Here is a 20,920-nt window from a genome sequence, read left to right as displayed (position 1 = left end):
GTGAAAATACTATGCGCACTAAAGAACCTTTTCTCATATTCGGGGATGTCCAAATCCTGATCCACGTATTCATCTTCATCATTATATTGGACCAGCTCTTCAGACAGCTCCATAAAGCGGTTGATAGGTGCAACAAGTCGGTCCAACTTGTGCTCTAATGTTTGCACAGAAGTACATGTCTGTACAAACTCTTGAGCCTCCGCAGCCACGCGAGTTAATTGGGATTTGCAGGCACCACGTTGCTGAATTAGACGATGCACCAGGACCTTCATGGCAAACAGCGGTTAACGGCTCGAACGACCAAAATTTGCTATGGTTATGAATTAGTGGACTGTATAATCGTTTATATCTTGAGCTTATTTAGTTTTATTGATTATTTAATATTGGTGGTTATAGTACAATTATATTACAAGAACAGCGGGGGGTTCGATTCTGCGGCGGTACAAAGTATGCGTGCGGGCGGTTTCGTCTAGAAATTTCTACTGCGGTACAAGGTAAGCGTGCGGGCGGCTTCGTCTAGAAGTTTCTACTGCGGTACAAGGTAAGCGTGCGGGCGGCTTCGTCTAGAAGTTTCTACTGCGGTACAAGGTAAGCGTGCGGGCGGCATCGTCTAGAAGTTTCTACTGCATCAACTCCGCGAAAAGAAGTCGAGCAAAAGGGAATTGGGAGATCACGCGATAAGACTCGACGCGACGGTCTCAATGCAAACAACGGAACGCATCGCTGTGTGCGTGTGCAGCTGCGGGTCTGGCCATGCGTGTGAGAACATTACAGCTATGTTCTGGACCCGAGTAAACAACAACACAGCTATGCGCGTAAAAATAGTAACTTAGGCGGTGTACTACAATCATGAGCGTGTAAATAGGTCAATCGCAATATACATGAACATTGAATTAAAACTACGAGGCTCATTTCTCAATAGGTATGTTTATTGGGAAGTTAAGATTGTTTGGCCGTAGTATTAGAGTGTCACTAGTATGTGTACATTCTAATAGGAAATTGAATTTTTTAATGAAGTATATACATATTATACCATCGCTAGGGATTGGAATGTTTTGTTCAACCAAATGATAATCGTGTGGGATTATATACTTTCTTGTAGATAATTCTACGAATGCTAAAAATTTTTAAAAAAATTGAACCTTCGCCGATTCCTAATATTTTGGTTGATATGTTAACATTTACCATGATAAATAAGGCCATGGGCGTGCTTGGGTTTATAAAGAGGTGGTCAAAGGAATTGGACGACCCCTATATAACAAAGACTCTATACCTCGCTTGTTCGTCCGATCTTAGAATACGGCTCCTGTGTATGGTGCCCTCAGTACAAAGTACACCAGGACCGTATAGAATCAGTACAGAAAAACTTTTTAATCTTTGCTCTGCGGGGCCTTAACTGGGATGCGGGTGTAAGACTCACATCTTACTCTAGTAGACTATTATTAGTAAACCTCCCATCCTTAGTTAACCGTAGAAAAATTCTTGGTGTGATATTTATGCACAACTTGATCAGGGGTGACATAGACAGCCCTGATCTGTTGAGCCGCATAAACTTCACGATTCCTATTAGACTGACTAGAAATTTTGTACCGTTGTTCCACTTTGTAGATCGAATTATTCCTTGCATGAACCGATTAGGGTCTTATGCTCGGATTATAATTCCCTCTACCATATTATAGCCACCACTTATTAAATTACTAATCCTTACACACCTTTCTAGTAAGTATTGTAGTGGTATTTGTATTTTGATTGAATGCTTAGTTTCTTAGTAAGTTTAGAAACTAATTTTCCTCGAATGTTAGTCTAATAGCTATCCTTCTTGCATGTTCGCGTTCGGTACGGCTATGCACCGTGCGTCATGCGGCAGCGCCCCTCGGTCGGTTGGGCGGGAGGAGGGCTGCGTTTTGCCTGGGATCCGCGCGTAACAGCCTTCTGCTGGTTTCACACGGAGCACTTGACGTTGCAGTAACTGCATCGCCTCTTGAAAGATGCAGTCATTGCGTGTCAACGTCCAAGAAATTAACATTATCAAAAATATCGACATTTTCTTTTAGTATTGAAATGTCTGCACCAGTATCTATTAATAAGGTAAATTTATTACCTGTTTTCAAACCTTTAAGCTTTATAAATGTAGCGCCATTTGAATAATAATAATTTGTTATTAGGATAGTATTTCATGAAGTCTAGTGTAAGTTAGGCTAGGGCAAAGCGGGAGCGCAATAAAAGCACGTTCTCTCGCTCTTGGCGAATTCGCCCCGCTTTGCCACCGTAGGTAAGGTAGGCATAGAAGAAATTGTTTTAATATATGGAAAGAAGTCGAGAAAAATCCCTGAAATCGAACGCACGCACCCCTTTTCTTTTGTCGTATTAAAATACAAAATTGCAGTCACTCAAGTTGTTTCGGTATCGTTATTTAGTAAAACTATTCTAAAATTTCATGGCGCCCCCGGGTGGACTCGCAATTTAAACGTACATATTAATTCAAGTGGAAAGGCAAAAAGTGACAGTGACACAGTGAAGAAAAGATAAATAGCCAAAATCTATTGTACATACATACATACATGTACATGCATATGTGCGGCAGCCAATTGCCAAATTGACCGCGACGTGTGTGCAAATAATCAAACAAACCAAACTAAAAATCACCGCGTCGGTCGTGCAATACCCTGTCTGCAGCTACATACATATATACAAGAGGAGAGTACAGCACCTGGAATTTCCTATCTTCCCAAGAGGTATTTGTGCAAAAAATTGAAAGCTCGAGTGAAGACGAAAAGATTAAAAAACTCGCAATTATTGTCTTGTGCTGAAACAATTGCACCTCGCTTTCAATTCTTGGCACATACGTATGACATAGTAGAGCTAGATTGCATGCTGTAGTTAGAGTTGAGCATATATATTAATACATATATACATACATATGTACATCTAACCCTCTTGGACGCAATAACTACACATATACATAACTCATTTTAACTGCAATCGCTGTCGCCCCTTTCCCCTTTCTCGTTTTCGTTGTGTCAAATATATGTATAGTTGGGTCGTTGGCCAAGCACGCATACCAATACGCAGCTGCAGCGGTGAATTTTTTCGTCTCGCTTTCGCTCTTCACCGTTGCTTATCGTTGATCTTTGTTTGGCGCGCTTAATCCAAACCAAACACCAAGTGACGCGCTACCCTGTTTTCGTCGGGTATATTCGTTTGGTGTCAGTAGGATCCAACTATCAATTAAGACAAAGTCGTGCCTCGCAAATCAATTTAGCGTCGATCGTTGTCGTACGTATGCATACACAACATTAATTCTTCAGAACTGCAGCGGTGAAATTTTTCGTTTTCGCTTGTCACCAGTGCAGTTCGTTGGTATTCTTGTGTGGTTTTCGTGTACGCGCCAGCCAAGCGACGCTATACCCTAAATTTTTCGGGTATATTGGTTTTTCACCTCGTTTGGGTACAATTACCCATTATTTCATTGAGTGCCTCGGCATTAAATACGATTATTAGAAACGATCTTTCGCCTTCAGTTGCTTGTATTGAGAATCAATATGACCTCAAAAGCCAACAATATCGTCCTTGAAGAGCTGAAGAAAAAGCGCAGTTGCCGTGTCAAAGGCATACGTTTATTAGCGGACCGTTTAGAAGCGGGGGATATTCCGCTGGTATTGACGGAGCTCGAGTGCAGACTCGAAACGCTGATGCGTAGCATTGACACGGCACGCGAACTTCAAGAGAAGATTGAAGATATAGACATTGACGATGAATTTGGAGTCGAGTTGGAAGAACTCTCAATTGTCACAAAGGCAAAATTAATGTCTCTCATTTGCGCATTAAAGACAGCTGATGAGACAATACCGGCAGTACCAGCTTATGGTGGCCCAACTCGTGCTCGCCTTCCGAAGTTAGCTCTGCCGCAGTTCAGCGGCAACTTTTCGGACTTTAAAAACTTCATAGGTTTATTTGAGACTCTAGTTCATAATGACCAAAGCATTCCAATTATCGAAAAGTTCAACCATTTGCTTTCGTGTCTCTCCGGTGAAGCGTTGGGAACAGTTAGGGCTTTCCAAGTAACCGAGACCAACTACGAGAAAGCAATGGCTAGCTTAAAACGGGTCTACGATAATGATTGTCTGATCTTTAAAAATCACATTGATGCCCTATTTAATCTTCCCAAAATGACCCAGCAATCAGCATCGTCCTTAAGGAACCTTATCGATACCGCCTCATCCATATATGGTTCGTTGTTGTCGATAGGCGATGATAAAAAGATCTTGAATGCGATGATTATTCATCTCGTCTTGAGCAGAGTCGATCCGGTGACCAAAGAGAAATGGGAAGAACAGCTCGATTATGACAAACTGCCACTTTGGACGGACTGTGAAAGGTTGCTTAATCGCAGACATCAGCATCTTTCGGCCGAAAATTCGGACAAACCAAAGCAGGAGCAGAAAGCTGTGCCAAGCAAGCCGCATAATCGGAGCTCATTCACGTGTTCCACCGCGAATACTAAAAATCAACAATGCAGCTACTGCAATGCGAAAGGCCATTTGTTGACAGATTGCAGTCCATTTGGTCGGCTAGCAGTAATGCAAAGGTTCGAATTCGCAAAAACTGCATCCTTGTGCATCAATTGTCTGCAGCCAGGCCACTCTGTAGTACGATGCAAAGCTAAGAAGTGTCGAGTGTGTGGCTGCTCACACCATACCTTATTGCATAGGTACACAGTGGCGAATAAAAGTCTAGCGTTACCATCACCCCCAGAGAATTCTTCTCCTCCTCCCAATCAGAATCAACCTTCCACTTCGCATGCTCTCCATGCGACAGCTATGGATAGAGTTATTCTGGCTACGTCGATCGTAAGCGTCCGAACAAATAATGGTGAACATGTTTTGGCCCGAGCTCTGCTTGACTCGGGGTCTCAAACCAATTTTATAACTGAGGACTAGCACAGCGCTTACAGATCCGTAGGGAGGAGTCGTGTATCAACTTGCTTGGTATTGGTGAATCCAATTCACAAGTCAAGAAAAAGATACACACGGTGGTGAAGTCGCGAATTACTGGTAGTGAGTTTTCGGTTTATTTCTGGATTCTAAATTCCATTTCGGGGTATCACCCTGATCAGACACTTAACGTGAGTGACTGGAAAATCCCGAAGAACTTACCACTTGCAGACCCATATTTCTTCAAGCCACAGAAGATAGATATGTTGATAGGTGCAGAAACATTTTTCGAACTTCTATCTGTTGGTCAGATTCGACAAGGTCCTGACTATCCAACTCTGCAGAAAACGCTTCTCGGCTGGATTGTGTCGGGCAGATACACTCCAAAGGTGACTGCCACCCAAGAAGCTAGGAATTGTTTGAGTTGTCGAGAAGAGTCAGTGATCCACATCGACAATACATTACAAAAGTTTTGGTCACTGGAAGAATTGCCGTCTTCTAAAAAGTCTTTATCTCCTGAACACAAGTTATGTGAAGAGCATTATAGAAGGACTACTCAGGTCGTGCCTTCAGGTCGGTTTGAAGTAAGACTGCCGTTCAAATCAGATCCCAGTATCTTAGGCAACTCTTTTGAAGTGGCTAAACGGCGGTTTTTATCGCTTGAAAAAATATTGTCTCGTGACCCCGAGTTGCAGAGAATGTACTTGGAGTTCATGGAAGAGTACCTCTCCTTGGGTCACATGTCTACCACAGACAACACAATCCCCAAAACTCCACATTATTTCATTCCACATCAGTGTGTGTTGAGGCCTCAAAGCACGTCGACCAAGCTCCGCGTCGTTTTCGATGCGTCTTGTAAAACGTCCTCTCAGGTGGCCTTGAACGACATATTGATGGTCGGTCCTACGATACAGGATGAGCTGTATTCGACATTGCTCCGATTCAGACTACACAGGTACGCCTTGACAGCCGATGTTAAGAAGATGTATCGCCAAGTCTGGGTCGCTGATGCGGATAGACAATTCCAGCTCATAGTGTGGAGAAGAGACCCGTCTGAGTCCTTGAGAATATACCAGCTCAACACCGTAACATATGGGACTGGACCAGCCCCATTTTTGGCAATTCGGTGTTTGAAGAGGTTGAGTGAGTCTGCAAAACTCCCATTCCCTAAAGCTGCTGAAGTTATCGGCTCCGACTTCTATGTCGATGACATGTTGACTGGTGCTGGTTGCGTAGAGGAGCTAAAGACAATTAAGTCTGATGTGGCTCAGATTCTTCAAACCGCTGGGTTTGAATTGACTAAATGGTTTTCGAACTCACCTGAGGTCACCGCATCCGAGAGCACAGTTAAACCGATAACGATCTCGGACTCAGAGTCAACTAAGGCGTTAGGAATATCGTGGCTGCCACACGAAGACGTCTTTAAGTTCCAAATTGACACGTCAGTTATGGATCTCCGAGCGACAAAACGGAACATCTTATCGGTGACATCAAAGCTGTTTGACCCCCTTGGCTTGTTAAGTCCTTTAGTAATTAAGGGAAAGATCCTACTGCAGGAGCTTTGGCTCAACAAGCTAGATTGGGATGAGTCAATTCCAATGAACTTGGAAACAGCATGGAACTTATTAAAAGAATCCTTGGGTCAGTTGGAGATGATTACCATACCTCGATTTGTGCATACTGATCCCATGTCACCGATTCAAGTACATGCCTTTGCCGACGCATCCATGAGAGCTTATGGAGCCTGCGTCTATATCCGTAGAAAGACTGCAGAAGGTTTCAAGGTCTCCTTGTTGACTGCAAAGTCGAAAGTAGCGCCACTCAAGACGAAAACGCTCCCAAGGCTTAAGTTATGTGCCGCTCACCTTCTAGCAGACCTTTGTCACCGAATCAAATCACTGCCCAAGGTTCCAATTGATAAAATGATATTCTGGTCAGATTCAGAAGTTACTCTTCATTGGATCAGATCCCACCCTTCGTCGTTGTCAACATTCGTTGCGAACCGAGTAGCGGAGATTCAAGAGTGGTCAAGTGAAGCTACGTGGCGGCATGTGCCAACAAAACAGCACCCAGCAGACATAGTTTCGAGAGGTTGTGACGTAGAGGAAATCGTGCAGTCGATCTGGTTTGATGGACCAGAGTTCTTAAAGTTTGAAGAAGAGAGCTGGCCCAGAAATCCACACTTCGAGCTTTCCGAAGAAGAGATACAGATTGAAAGTCGGAAGAAATCGGTCGGACTGACCGTCGCGGCCAAGCCAAATTACTTAGTGGATGTAATCGAGGGATACTCGTCACACCTCAAACTGCTAAGAGTGTTCGTTTTCGTGTTCCGCTTCATCCGAAAATGCAAAGACAAAAGTCTCAACTTTGGAAAAATTCCGTCATCCGTAGAATACGACGAGGCGTTTCTAAAAATAGTCGAAATAACACAGAAAAATGAGTCTCAAGAAGATATTGAAAGGGTTCGTAAAGGCACCAAGTTAGGCCCCAGTCTTCAGCGCTTGAATCCCTTCATCCATGAAGAGGCTGGGACATGGTGCTCTTTTTCGTTGTTGCGAGTTGGGGGGCGACTAGTTAACGCTCCTATGTCATATAATGCCAAGTTTCCTTTGTTATTGACAAAACGCTCGCAGTTTGTGCAGACATACGTTCGCTATCTGCATCTAACGAGCTCTAACGAGCACTCGTGAGTATCCTTAGACAGCGCATTTGGATAGTGAATGCTCAGGCGGTCTGCAGGGCGACAGTTAGGTCGTGTATTCGTTGCTTTAAATGCAAGCCGCTACTCCAGACCCAAATGATGGGCAACTTACCCGCAGACCGGCTCCGTGCTCTCCGCCCATTTTCAGTATGTGGCGTTGATTTTTGTGGCCCAGTCCATACGACTCTGAAAATTCGTGGAAGGCCCCCTTATAAGTCCTACATAGCGTTATTTGTCTGTTTTGCGTCCAAGGCGAATCATTTAGAAATTGTCTCCGATTTGAAGACTAACTCCTTCTTTTTGGCATTCCAAAGGTTCGTCGGTCGTCGAGGATGTCCGCAACGCGTGAACTGCGACAACGCGACAAATTTCGTCGGAGCAAGTCGCCACTTCAGCGAACTGCGGAGGAAGATAGAGGCGGAGGCGGACGCGATACGCGAATTTGCGTCAAGAAGCGTGTGCGAGTTTGCCTTCATACCGCCTCGAGCACCGCACATGGGCGGACTTTGGGAGGCCGGTGTGAAGTCTGCCAAGGGCCTACTCCTACGGGCAGTCGGAAGCGCTCTCCTCACAGCAGAGGAGCTGGAGACCGTGCTGGTCGGGATCGAGGCGGTACTCAACTCGCGCCCGCTAGGACCCCTAAGCCCAGACCCAAGCGACGGAGACGCGCTGACTCCCGGGCACCTGCTGACAGGCGGGCCGCTCATCGCACCCCCAGCACCCAGGACCCCGGACCAGGAGGGTCTGAGCTGCTTAAAGCGATGGCGGCTTGTCTCGTCAGCCAGGCAAATGTTCTGGCAGCGATGGTCCCGGGAGTATGTGCTGGGATTACAAATCAGATGCAAGTGGCAGCAGGAGGAGCCCAACATAAAGGAAGGCGACCTAGTAATCGTCGCCGTGGACAACCTGCCCCCTCAACAGTGGCTCCTCGGAAGGGTGGTCGGAACAACCGCCGGGCAGGACGGAAGGGTCAGAGTGGTCGAGCTAAGGACGAGAACGGGGCCGGTGTAGCGCCATTTGAATTATAATAATTGTTATTAGGATAGTATTTCATAAAGTCTAGTGTAAGTTAGGCTAGGGCAAAGCGGGAGCGCAATAAAAGCTCGTTCTCTCGCTCTTGGCGAATTCGCCCCGCTTTGCCACCGTAGGTAAGGTAGGCATAGAAGAAATTGTTTTAATATATGAAAAGAGTCGAGAAAAATCCCTGAAATCGAACGCACGCACCCCTTTTCTTTCGTCGTATTAAAATAAAAGAATTGCAGTCACCCAAAATTTCGGTATTGTTCTTTAGAAAAACTATTCTAAAATTTCAATAAATATTCCTGAACTAAGATTGATGTTGTATACTATCGCACAATTTCATTATCTTAAGGGGTCTATTGGTTTTCCGAACTACCTTCAGTACATTTACATTGTTGGCATTGCTTTGGCCTCTGTTTGAATTGCCATGGCCTCTAGAATTTCCTCTATTTTGGCCTCTATAATTGCCTCTGTAATTATTTTGGTTATTGTTACTATAGTAATTACCTCAGTTTTGGTAATTACCTCTGTGTTCGGAGCAGAACCCAGCCGATTAGTTGCTTGCCATATAGCACCTATGCCTACCTATGCCTACCGACGTCAGCCGAGCGAAGCTGCGCTTAGCGATCGGAGCGGCAATATAAAGGGCAGGCAAGCCACACTTGCAATTTGGATGTCATGCATTAAAGAACATATCGTAATTTTATTTCTGCGCCGAGTTTTATTTAATTCGAAATAATTAGTCGGCCGATTGGGGATAAAAAACATTATCTCCACATAAAATTTGGTGACCCCGACGTGATCTCTGAGTTGCAGTGTCAATTAATAATCATTCGCGATCGACATTCGTTAGCCTTAGCAAATTTTCGGCGTTTAAGCACAATTCGGTGCTAAAACATACTTACATACACCTACATACATACACGCATTGCTGGCTATTAATTTCTCTGTTGCAACAATTCGGTCATTGCAGTGCGTAGGCAGTGCAGCAAACTCACTAATACACACAAGCGGAGTACAAAGCGGAATCGGACAGCTCGCACAGCCGCACAGCTAAAGGCATTAGCTGTAATCCCTTTGCTTTCGGTTCCCACGTTTATACGTATACAGGATGTCTTTTTCGGTCGTGCTGAGTGACTCTTTTAAAACCTCAACATGGCAGCACCTGAGCCTACCAATGTCGCGAACGCAGCAGTGCCGAGTGATGTAGATTTCTACAAGCACAAGGCCGAGTCCATCGCGCGTCAACTAAAGGCCATGGATCGCTTTCTCACCAAGGAAGAGCTTGCCGAGTTAGATGAGGCAGAACTTCAAGCTCGCTTAGAGCAAATCGAGCGAATGAATGCGGATTTCGATGCCGCTCAAACGAGCCTTGAAAGGCTGGATTTCCTGCAGTTAGCCCATGATGCCCGGCTGGACTTTTCGAATGTTTATGTCAAGGTTATGTCCAGGTTGTCGCGGGAGTTGATGGCTGCTCGCACGGTAAATGTTGCCAATTCAACGGCTCGGCATACTCTCGAGGGGAGTTCGTCGTTGTTCGCCTATAATAGTATAGGCCGTTCTCGAATGCCCGAGTTGCAGCTTCCGCGATTCGGTGGGAACTCATGGATTGGCCAGAATTCCACTCGATGTTCTCGACAATGGTGCACAAAGACCATCGTATACCAATAATCGAAAAATTCCAATATCTTCGTGGATGTCTAGATGGTGCTGCGCTGGATACGATTCGTTCCTTGGAACTTTCTGAGGAGAATTACGACAAGGCGTTGAATTTGCTAATGTTGCGATTCGATAATAAACTGTTACATTTTCAGGCACACGTCAAGGCTATTTTCGGGCTGCAAGGGGTGGAGAAGGGCTCAGCTATCGGCTTGCGCGCGCTCAGCGACAAAATCAATTCGCACTTGCGTGCACTTCAGACCTTGGCGACCCCGCAGGAGATTTCGGATGGGTTGCTGATCTTCATCATAGGCACGAAACTGGACCACAAAACAAAGGAGAAATGGGAAGAGAACTTGCCGACGTCAGGATTGCCTCGGTGGTCAAGCATGGCCTCATTTTTGGAAGCGAGATGTCGGATGCTGGAGAATTTGGGATCAGCCATGGCAACAAGTCCTAGTCAACAGGTGGGAGAAGACAAACCTGTCACCCTTATCACCTCCAGTAACGACCATCCTAACCCCATATGTAACCATTGCAATTCCTCCGAGCATTACATATCTAGATGTCAGGCATTCCTGAATCTCTCTGCGTTTGAAAGATACAAAGAAGCAAAGAAGAGCCGCTTGTGTTTGAACTGCCTCAACAAAGGCCATGAATTGCAGAGGTGCAGGTCAGGACTTTGCAGGCATTGCCAGGCCAAACATCACACGCTACTCCACATTCCATCGGGAACTGGTGCTTCATCTTCCTCTTCACCGGCCGAGGAATCGACCCAGCAAGAGGCCGCGACTGTGCTTCTAGCAAGCGGGTGTTCTAGCCCTCCCCCCTCGATCCAGAAATCTCAGCCTAGCCAGAACGTGTTGCTACCTACTGCCCTCGTCCATGTAACAGATCGTTATGGAGCACTTATCCCATGTCGTGCCATTTTGGATTCTGCGTTACAGGCAAACTTTGTAACATCTAGACTTGCTGATCAGTTGCAGTTGGATCATCGCTCGTCTTATGTTCACATCTCTGGAATCGGAGATTCCATTCTACCTTCGAGCAAGTCTGTACATATAGTTGTACAATCCCAGGACGCAAGCTATCGAGCTTCCTTCGCTGCAATTGTCACCAACTCAATTACGGAAATGCAGTCTAACTTCGGCCTAGATGCAAAGGATTGGCCCATGCCGAATAATCTAAAACTAGCTGATCCTAATTTCTCCAAGCCCCAACGTATCGATCTGTTGATAGGTTGTGGCTTGTTCTTCGATTTAATGTGCGTCGGACAGATTCGACTATCAGACCAATTGCCAACATTGCAGGAGACAAAACTTGGTTGTATAGTGTCAGGAAGCATTGATAGCTCGGAGAATAAGCGTGCAGTTTTAGCCGCTTTTGAAAATTCCTCTTGCATCTCTATTGACGATTGTCGGCCCACAAAGCTGTAGTACCAAAACTTAGAGCAGCAATGCAGGAAGCAGCTGCTCGAGTGCCAGGTGCAAGTGGAAAAACTGCGATCGGAGAATCAGGAACTGCAACGCGAACTTTTCGATACATTAAAAAACTACATATACACGCTAAATGAAATTTAACTTTCAACAATTTCTACATTGCCAAATTTCCTTCATTTGGACGTTGACATGCAATGACTGCATCTTTCAAGAGGCGATGCAGTTACTGCACCGTCAAGTGGCCCGTGTGACACCAGCAGAAGGCTGTTACGCGCGGATCCCAGGCAAAACGCAGCCCTCCTCCCGCCCAACCGACCGAGGGGCGCTGCCGCATGACGCACGGTGCGTAGCCGAACCAAACGCGAACATGCAAGAAAGATAGCTATTAGACTAACATTCGAGGAAAATTAGCACTAAACTTACTAAGAAACTAAGCATGCAATCAAAATACAAATACCACTACAATTACTAATTAATAGAAAGGTGTGTAAGGATTAATAATTTAATAAGTGGAAGCGAATTAGTGTTGGATATAATATGGTAGACGGAATTATAATCCGAGCATAAGACCCTAAACGGTTCATGCAAGGAATAATTCGATCTACAAAGTGGAAGGAACAACGGTATAAAATTTCTAGTCAGTCTAATAGGAATCGTGAAGTTTATGCGGCTCAACAGATCAGGGCTGTCTATGTCACCCCTGATCAAGTTGTGCATAAATATCACACCAAGCATTTTTCTACGGTTAACTAAGGATGGGAGGTTTACTAATAGTAGTCTACTAGAGTAAGATGGGAGTCTTACACCCGCATCCCAGTTAAGGCCCCGCAGCGCAAAGAGTAAAAAGTTTTTCTGTACTGATTCTATACGGTCCTGGTGTACTTTGTACTGAGGGCACCATACACAGGAGCCGTATTCTAAGATCGGACGAACAAGCGAGGTATAGAGAGTCTTTGTTATATAGGGGTCGTCAAATTCCTTTGACCACCTCTTTATAATCCCAAGCACGCCCATGGCCTTATTTACCATAGTACAAATGTGTTCGGAAAACTTTTACTTGGGGTCTAACATAACACCCAGATCATCCACCAGGGTAATTCTCTCAAGAGAACCACCAAATAGGGTGTAGGGAGCCAACAAAGGGTTAGAACGATGAAATGTCATAACTTTGCATTTCGAGGCATTAAGGTGTAACAAGTTTGCACAACACCATGACTGAAAGCTATTGAGATCGGATTGCAAGCGAGAATGAAATGAAATGTCCTTGTACTGGACACAGAGTTTAACATCATCCGCATACATAAGTACTCGAGAGTATGTTAATACTGAAGGCAAGTCATTAATAAAGAGTGTGAAGAGTAAGGGGCCTAGATGGCTGCCCTGTGGTACTCCCGAAGAAACCTTTACTGGTAAAGAGAGGGAGTTTTTGAAGAGGACTCTTTGAGACCTAGAACAAAGATAGCTAGAAATCCATCTCAGGAGGTTGGGCGGAAACCCTAAAAGGTCAAGTTTATGTGCTAAAAGGGAATGGTTTACAGAGTCGAATGCTTTACTAAAGTCGGTGTAAATAACATCCGTCTGTAAGTTACCTTCAAAGCCTTTAATAAGGAAAGAGGTAAGCTCTAACAAGTTCGTGGTGGTTGATCGCCGCCTTATAAATCCATGCTGAGTTGGAGATATAAGTGACTTGCAGAGATGTTGCAAGTGCAGAGTTAAAAGCTGCTCAAACAATTTGGGAATAGCGGATATATTTGCTATACCTCTATAATTTTTTGCATCAGACTTGCTACCTTTTTATGGAGAGGAATTATACACGATTCCTTCCAGATTGGGGGGAAGCAAGAGGAATCAATGGCCAGGGTGAATAGTTTAAGCAATGGTCCACACAGAGCCTCTGCGCAGTACCTGAGTACACAACCTGGAACCCCGTCTGGACCCGGTGAAAACACCGGCTTAACTAGTCGAAGATCATGAAGTAGGGAATATTCATTTAACAAGGGACTGAAAATGCCGTTCGACCTCGGTAATCCGTATGGGTACGGTTGACCAGAGTAGCTTTCCTCAGAATAGGTCGTTTGGAAAAACTGGGCAAAAAGATCGGCAATTGCCTGATCATTATTTGCCGACGTATTACAAAATGATAGCGGGGATGGGTGTGCGGACGTTCTACGCTTACTGTTTACGAAGCAGTAAAACTGTTTAGGGTCCTGAGAAAAACGTATCCTGCAACGAGATAGGTAGTTCTTATAGCATTGAGCATTAAGAACTGAAAAGTTTGACCGAGCTATTACATAACGAGAGTGAGAAGTAGGAGAGCCCACTTCTTGAAATTTTTTATAAAGTCTTGATTTTAAGTTTTTTAGACGGGATAACTCTTTGGTAAACCAATGTGGTTTTCCAGATCTAATCGGACAAGAAAGCGGGACACAGGAATCGAAAAATGAGCCAAGAGCATTGTAAAAAATGTTCGTGCCTTTTGTGACATCAGTGCACAAGTACAAAGCGGACCAATCAAAAGCCCTAATTAGGTTATTAAGCTTCGCAAACTCTGCTTTACGAAAGCAGCGGACACGTTCAGGTAGTCTACTCGTCCGATCCAATACAGTTGGTCCTATATCTAGCGGCACCTCGAAAGTAGGGTGGTAGGCGTCTTCAGGTATAGTGAGCGGAAGGGCTCGGGTTAACAACACTATGGTCGGATCCGATACAAAGCATAGATCAAGCAATCGACCCAAGGAATTTTTCACATGATTGACTTGAGACAGGGACAGGTCAAACAAGCCGTCAACAAAGTCATGTCGTGACATGGGCACTAGGATACTAGACTCGATTACCGAAGACCAAACAATTCCTGGCGAGTTGAAATCACCAAGAACTATCATACGATCATTATCAGATAGCGAGGAAGAAACAGCGGTTAAAGCGGACCAATGCTGCTCATAAATTGAAATATCCGAAGAAGGTGGGATATACGAGCAAGTAATGAATATAGCGAAAGCGGGAAGAATCAGTTTTACACACAGGAATTCCAGTTCCTGTTGAACTTGGACTTGAACGTAAGGTGATAGCGAGAGAGTGATAAAACAACAAAAGCTACCAGACGAGAGCGGACTGCAATGCAATGTAATGCGTACTCACTCACTGCAACAACACAAACACAAGCACAAGCCGACGCCGAAAAATAAACAGTTAAATAATGTTTTAACACAAATCAAAAGGCATGCACTCGCGTAATAGAATAGGTTTCCAGATTGTTGTCTGGTTATTAATTATAATTAGAATTAAGTTAGGAAAAGACCGGCTGTTTATTCAAAACAAAAGGAAAAAATGCGGAGCGCAAAACAAAAACACGTCTGATCACTACGAAAGAGAACGACATTCTATGCAATTACAGAGGTTCCCGATGATAAAGATGTAATCACGACAAGGAGCCTTCGTAAAGAAGCGCCGATTGCTGCATTCGACGATCATCCCAGCGTAGCCGCCAGCTGCGCCCAAGCAAACATCTTCAAGAGGGCCGTTGGAAAAAAGCCGTTCTGCCCCTTCAGGATGGATCTGTTGAAAGCCTTTGCCTTCCAACGGGGGGTGAATGTTCGGAGCAGAACGCAGCCGATTAGTTGCTTGCCAAATAGCACCTAATTCTTGGCCCTCAGCTGCTTATTTTGATTGTTACTTATGTCTATGTCACTCATTTGTTTGTTAAAGCTTTGCGCGTGCTTGCCCTGCTAAACGCTCTCTGCCAGCTCGCTCTTCGCTATCTCCGCTTTGCGTCTGCCTACCGACGTCAGCCGAGCGAAGCTGCGCTTAGCGATCGGAGCGGCAATATAAAGGGCAGGCAAGCCACACTTGCAATTTGGATGTCACGCATTAAAGAACATATCGTAATTTTATTTCTGCGCCGAGTTTTTTTTAATTTGAAATAATTAGTCGGCCGATTGGGGATAAAAACATTATCTCCACATAACTTCTTCGATAACCGCGACCACTGTTGCCTCTGTAATGAAATACTGTGCTGACATTTCCAGTTATTTCTGTGCTGCAATGGATCAATTTACCCTTTGCATCGTTGAAAGTATTGAAGTTGCCTGCTTCAAGTATTACGCGCAGCTTGCCATGCTCACAATTGCGAGTCATGGCTGCTATGGACTCTTTGGTCGAAAATTTGTCGGCGTTATCTGGATCTAGCCCTGCTTGCGCAGATTGTCAATATCGGTGGTATATTGAGATGCCGTTTTTCCCTTTTTGTTTAATATTCGATATTTTTGCTTTAATAACGTCAGAGGATTCTCCCTTGACGTTATCATTAATCTGTTGAATTATGCCTTTGATCGTTTGTTCACTTTGGACTTTATAAAGGATAGAGCCCGTTATCTTTGATTTGATAACTTCAATGGCTAGATCTTCTTGATCTCCTTTAGTCCTATCCGTGTTTTTTAACGCTGTTAAGAAACGTTGAAAAGCCTGTTTACTGCCGTCAAACTCTGGGATAGAGGATGAGACTTGTCTCACGTATTGCCGATCTTTATCTACTTGGTTCATTTTGTCTGATATTGTTTTTTCGGATTTTAGTTCCGAGTCGCTTTCGACGTCGGTGTCTATTATATCTTTGGAAAGGTCTATACTTTCTATTTGTCGACTTTGATTCATCTATATTGTCTAGTTGACTTTCATCAAAATGAGCAAACGAACCTAGACAGTTTGGGACATGTATCTCAATACCTCTTCTTTCTGCAATGGTTATCAACCTTGTATTCAAAGATCGTAATAGCCTTTGTCATTGATGCTGGTTTGTTATCTCTTGTTGTTGTTATCTCGAGAACTTACATGGTGTATTAGCGTTTCTGTTTTTATTGCTGTATTCTTGTTGATACATTTATACGACTTTTCGAAAAGTTGTTTACTTTCTATAAGTTTTTTCGCTAATACTGGCCATTCCATAATATTTTATTCTTTTTCTGAGTAAAATAAACAAGTATTAAGTGAATTGCTGAACATTTTTTGTTATTATAAGGAATGTGCCGAAAAGAAACTGCACACTTACAATCGTCAATTTCTCGCAGTGCGAGCTTTCGATCATGCCGTTCGATGCACCGTGAGAAAGCTTGAGAAATTCTGCCTTGTTTGCATGTTCATTTTTCACTATTCACTTATCAGTTTCAAGGATGCCTCGATTTAAAGAGCAAGTTCGCAAAAAAATTTTGCACAATTATTGCACAGAAAAAGGTGTGTCTTACAGACAATTAGCTAAACGCTACAAAGTTAGTGTTAATAGTGTTTAAAATATTATAATTAAGTTTGGAGAGACATGTTCTTTAAAAGATTTACCAAAAACTGGGAGAAAAAAGGGTCCAAGGATCAAAATATTGATTAAAAGCATTAGCCTTAATCCACAAACATAACACGATGTCCGTTCGAGAATTGGCAAAAAAAGCGCGAACAAGTATGAGCATGGTTAAAAAAAAAAGCAACGCCATAATTTAAAGACATACAAAAAACAAAAAGTTCCGAAAAAAAAGTCTGCGACAAGTAGAAGTCGGCAAAACGAGAGTGCGAAAGCTTTATGATCGCTTGCTCAATGATGCAGTTCAATGCGTTATTATGGACGACGAAACGTATGTCAAATTGGACTCGAAAACTTTACCCGGCCCTCAGTTTTATACAAAAGTTAAAAGTGGAACTGTTGACGAGTCGGTGTCAACAATTCAAGTCGATAAATTTGGGGAGAAAGTGCTAATATGGCAGACCATTTGCACCTGTGGCCTAGGTTAGGTTAGGTTGAGGCGGCTGCCGGGCTCGCTCGGAGCCCGTCACACTTAGGCCGGTTTCGGCCCGTTGTGATACCGCATAGGATCATTTCCTTCCTGCGTTGTGAGACTTCCTGTCAGCATTTATCCCATCCAGACGCTCTCACAAAGTTCGCTATCCTTCTGGGACATAGTTTGGACATCTCTGAGATGTCGTGTAGAAAGGCTGAGCCCAGGTGTTGTAGCCTTCTTCTGCTGAGAGCCGGGCAGGAGCAGAACAGATGTTCCACTGTCTCCTCCTCTTCCTCGTCTCTACAGCTGCGACAAAAATCGTTATGTGGGGCCCCCAGCCTGTTAGCGTGGGTGCCTATTAGCCAGTGTCCCGTGAGGGAACGTGTGACTACGCTGCACCTTTTCCTGCTTAACTTGAGGAGCTCGGAGGTGCGCTTCATGTCCATTGTCGGCCATGTTTGCCGAGTTGTGCGACATCGTGGCACTGTTTGCCACATATCGTTTTTTAGTCGCTTGTATTGCTCCCTTATGATGAGCTTACAGGTGGCCATTGGCATACAGATATCCTCCTTGTCTTGGAGAAGGGGGATTGTAGTGCCAGATCTGGTCAGCTCGTCCGCTATACAGTTGCCCTCGATGTCCCGGTGGCCCGGGACCCAAATTAGGCTAATAGCAAATTGCTGAGCCATCTCGTGCAGAGATTTGCGGCAGTCTGCCACGGTGGCCGAGTTCGAGGAAATCGCGCTTAGCGATTTGATCGCAGCCTGGCTGTCGCTATAAATGTTTAGCTTGGTTGCCGTGACGGCAGCCGCTTGTAGGCAGTCTAGTGCCTCCCTGATTGCTATGACTTCCGCTTGAAGACTGGGAGTCTGAAGGAATGCCTTATGTTTAGCTGTTCAGAGTAGATTCCCCCTCCGACTCTGTCGTCCAGCTTTGATCCATCTGTGAAGATGCTTATGGCACCATCAGGGCCTGGGAGTCCCTCGAGCCATTCGTCTCTATGAGGGATGATTGTGTCGAAGGGAGTGTCTGTATACTCTCTTGGAACTTGGTAGTCTGTTTTTGAGGGGACAGTACTGCTATTTAATATGGCTGAGTGACCTATGCACTGTGTCACCCATTGATCTGAGTCTCTTAGACGTATTGCTGCTGCTTCTGCCCGTTCCTTTCCTGCGAGTTCAAGGCTCTGTAGGCATAGGATGGCATTCAGCGCATCATTTGGGGTGGTGCGAAGAGCTCCGCTGATACATAGGGCGGCAGTCCGTTGGACTTTGCCCAGTTGCTTGGTGATCGCCCTTTTTGATAGGGCTGGCCACCACACCGTAACTCCGTAGAGTAGTATTGGTCTAACTATAGCTTGATATATCCATTGGACTATGCTTGGGATCATACCCCATCTTAGCCCAATAGCTTTTTTGCATGTATAGAGTGCAGTCATTGCCTTCTTCACTCTGTCTTTGACATTCAGGTTCCAGTTAAGCTTCTTGTCAATTACCAACCCTAAGTAACTGGCACTGTCGCTAAAGGAGAGCCTGCATCCTTGTAGTATTGGAGGGTTGAGGGACGGGACCTTGTATTTATTTGTGAATAATACGAGTTCCGTTTTTGAGGGATTTACTCCCAGACCGCGCGATTCCGTCCAGTCCGACAGTTGCGCTAGCTTTGTGGACATTAAGTCGCACAGTGTTTGGGGGTATTTCCCCGAGAAAATAATCGCAACGTCATCCGCATAGGCCACGACTTTGCAGCCCCCCCCCTCCAGGTCCCATAGAATCTTGTTGACTGCTATGTTCCACAGAAGAGGAGACAGGACACCACCTTGCGGGGTGCCTCTGTTGACATACCTTGACTGGGCGGACGATCCCATCGATGATGTCACCGTCCTGCATGTGAGCAATTGATCAATGAGCATCACCAAGTGACGGTCCACCCCCAGGTCAGTCAGGGCTTCTGTAATGGCACCCGGTACAACGTTGTTGAAAGCTCCCTCAATATCGAGAAATGCTATGAGTGAGTACTCTTTGTGATGCAGAGATTTCTCTACCGCAGAGATCACTTCATGAAGAGCCGTTTCCGTGGATTTTCCTTTCCGGTAGGCATGCTGTGCGCCTGACAGCAACTGAGGGTGTATAGTTGTCCTCAGTTGCAGCCCGACGAGTCTCTTAAAGGATTTGAGGAGGAAGGACGATAGGCTGATTGGTCTAAAGTCTTTTGCAGCTGAGTGCGAGGCTTTCCCAGCTTTGGGAATGAAGACTATCTTTGCCTTAAGCCATGTTCGCGGGATTGTACCCACAGCCAGTATCTTCCTGAAGATACCTTGTAGCCAGTTGATGGCCGTATCCCCGGCCTTCTGAAGTTGGGCCGGGATTACCTGGTCTGGGCCTGGCGGTTTGAACGGGTTGAAGCTGTTTATTGCCCAGCTTATGTTACGTTTAGTGAGGATGTGATCCATCGAGGTTACCGGTCCCTCTCCTGGAAGATGTGCCGTCTCGATGGTTGTGCACCCTGGAAAATGTGTGTCTAGTAGAATGTGCAGGGACTCCTCACTGGAGTTAGTCCACGTGCCGTCATTCCTTTTAAGATACCCCACCGAGGGGTTAGTTTTTGAGAGAATCTTGCGAAGCCTTGCGGCCTCTGATGTTTCCTCAATTTCCGAGCAAAATTTTTGCCAAGAGGCCCTTTTTGCTTTCCTTGTTTCCTTTTTATATAGTGACAGACTGATTTTATAGTCTGCCCAGTGGCTCTCCTCGTTCGCGCTTTTGGCCCTGTTGAAAAGGGTCCTGCAGCTTTTACGTAGGATGTCTATTTGTTTTGACCACCAGGGGGGTTTCTTTTTGTGAACCTGTTCACTAGGCGATCTAGGTCGTCTTTTGTGTCAGGGCATGATGGTGCTTTGGAGGGGAGTAAGTCCTCCAGGGCTGAGCTATATTTTTCCCAGTTGGCTTTCCTGGGATTAATATAGTCCTTAGGTTTCGGACACTCGAGGGATAGTATGGTCTCGATGTATCTGTGGTCAGAGAAGGAGTGGTCATCAAGGACTTGCCAACTCTTGACTATGTCTAATAGGTTGGAAGACACTAGGGTGATGTCAATAACCTCCTGTCGATTTTTAATTATAAAAGTGGGGTCGTTGCCCCGATTACAAATAAATAGATTTGAGTTAAGGATGAAGCTGAAAAGTGACTCACCCCTTACATTTGTGTTCGAGCTCCCCCATTGAGTGTGGTGAGCGTTGGCATCGCAACCTATTAATAGGTCTATGTCCGACCTCTCGCTGTCGCTGGCTAGTTTGCGAACAAGGTCGTTGGGAGGATCGCTTCCCTCATGGGCCATGTAGGACGACATCAGCCTTAGATGTGTCCCTTTCAGCTCTAGGCTTGCCGCCGTGTTGTCGCTATCGCTATAATTATG

The 20,920-nt window shown here is 45.0% G+C and overlaps 1 protein-coding gene across 1 annotated transcript in view; it reads left to right on the top strand.

Annotated features, from left to right (window-relative positions):
- Positions 1–8,244, top strand: part of LOC117184691 (uncharacterized) — a 30,329-nt gene extending 22,085 nt beyond the window's left edge. The window contains exon 3 of the transcript XR_004470115.1: positions 7,950–8,244. The gene's annotated coding sequence lies outside the window, so the exon portion shown is untranslated. The remainder of the gene's footprint in view (positions 1–7,949) is intronic.
- Positions 8,245–20,920: the final 12,676 nt, after the last annotated feature.

The sequence above is a fragment of the Drosophila pseudoobscura genome, chromosome X (genome assembly GCF_009870125.1).
Source record: "Drosophila pseudoobscura strain MV-25-SWS-2005 chromosome X, UCI_Dpse_MV25, whole genome shotgun sequence".
Classification (NCBI taxonomy): Eukaryota; Metazoa; Arthropoda; class Insecta; order Diptera; family Drosophilidae; genus Drosophila; species Drosophila pseudoobscura.
This window is presented reverse-complemented; position numbering and strand designations above follow the sequence as displayed.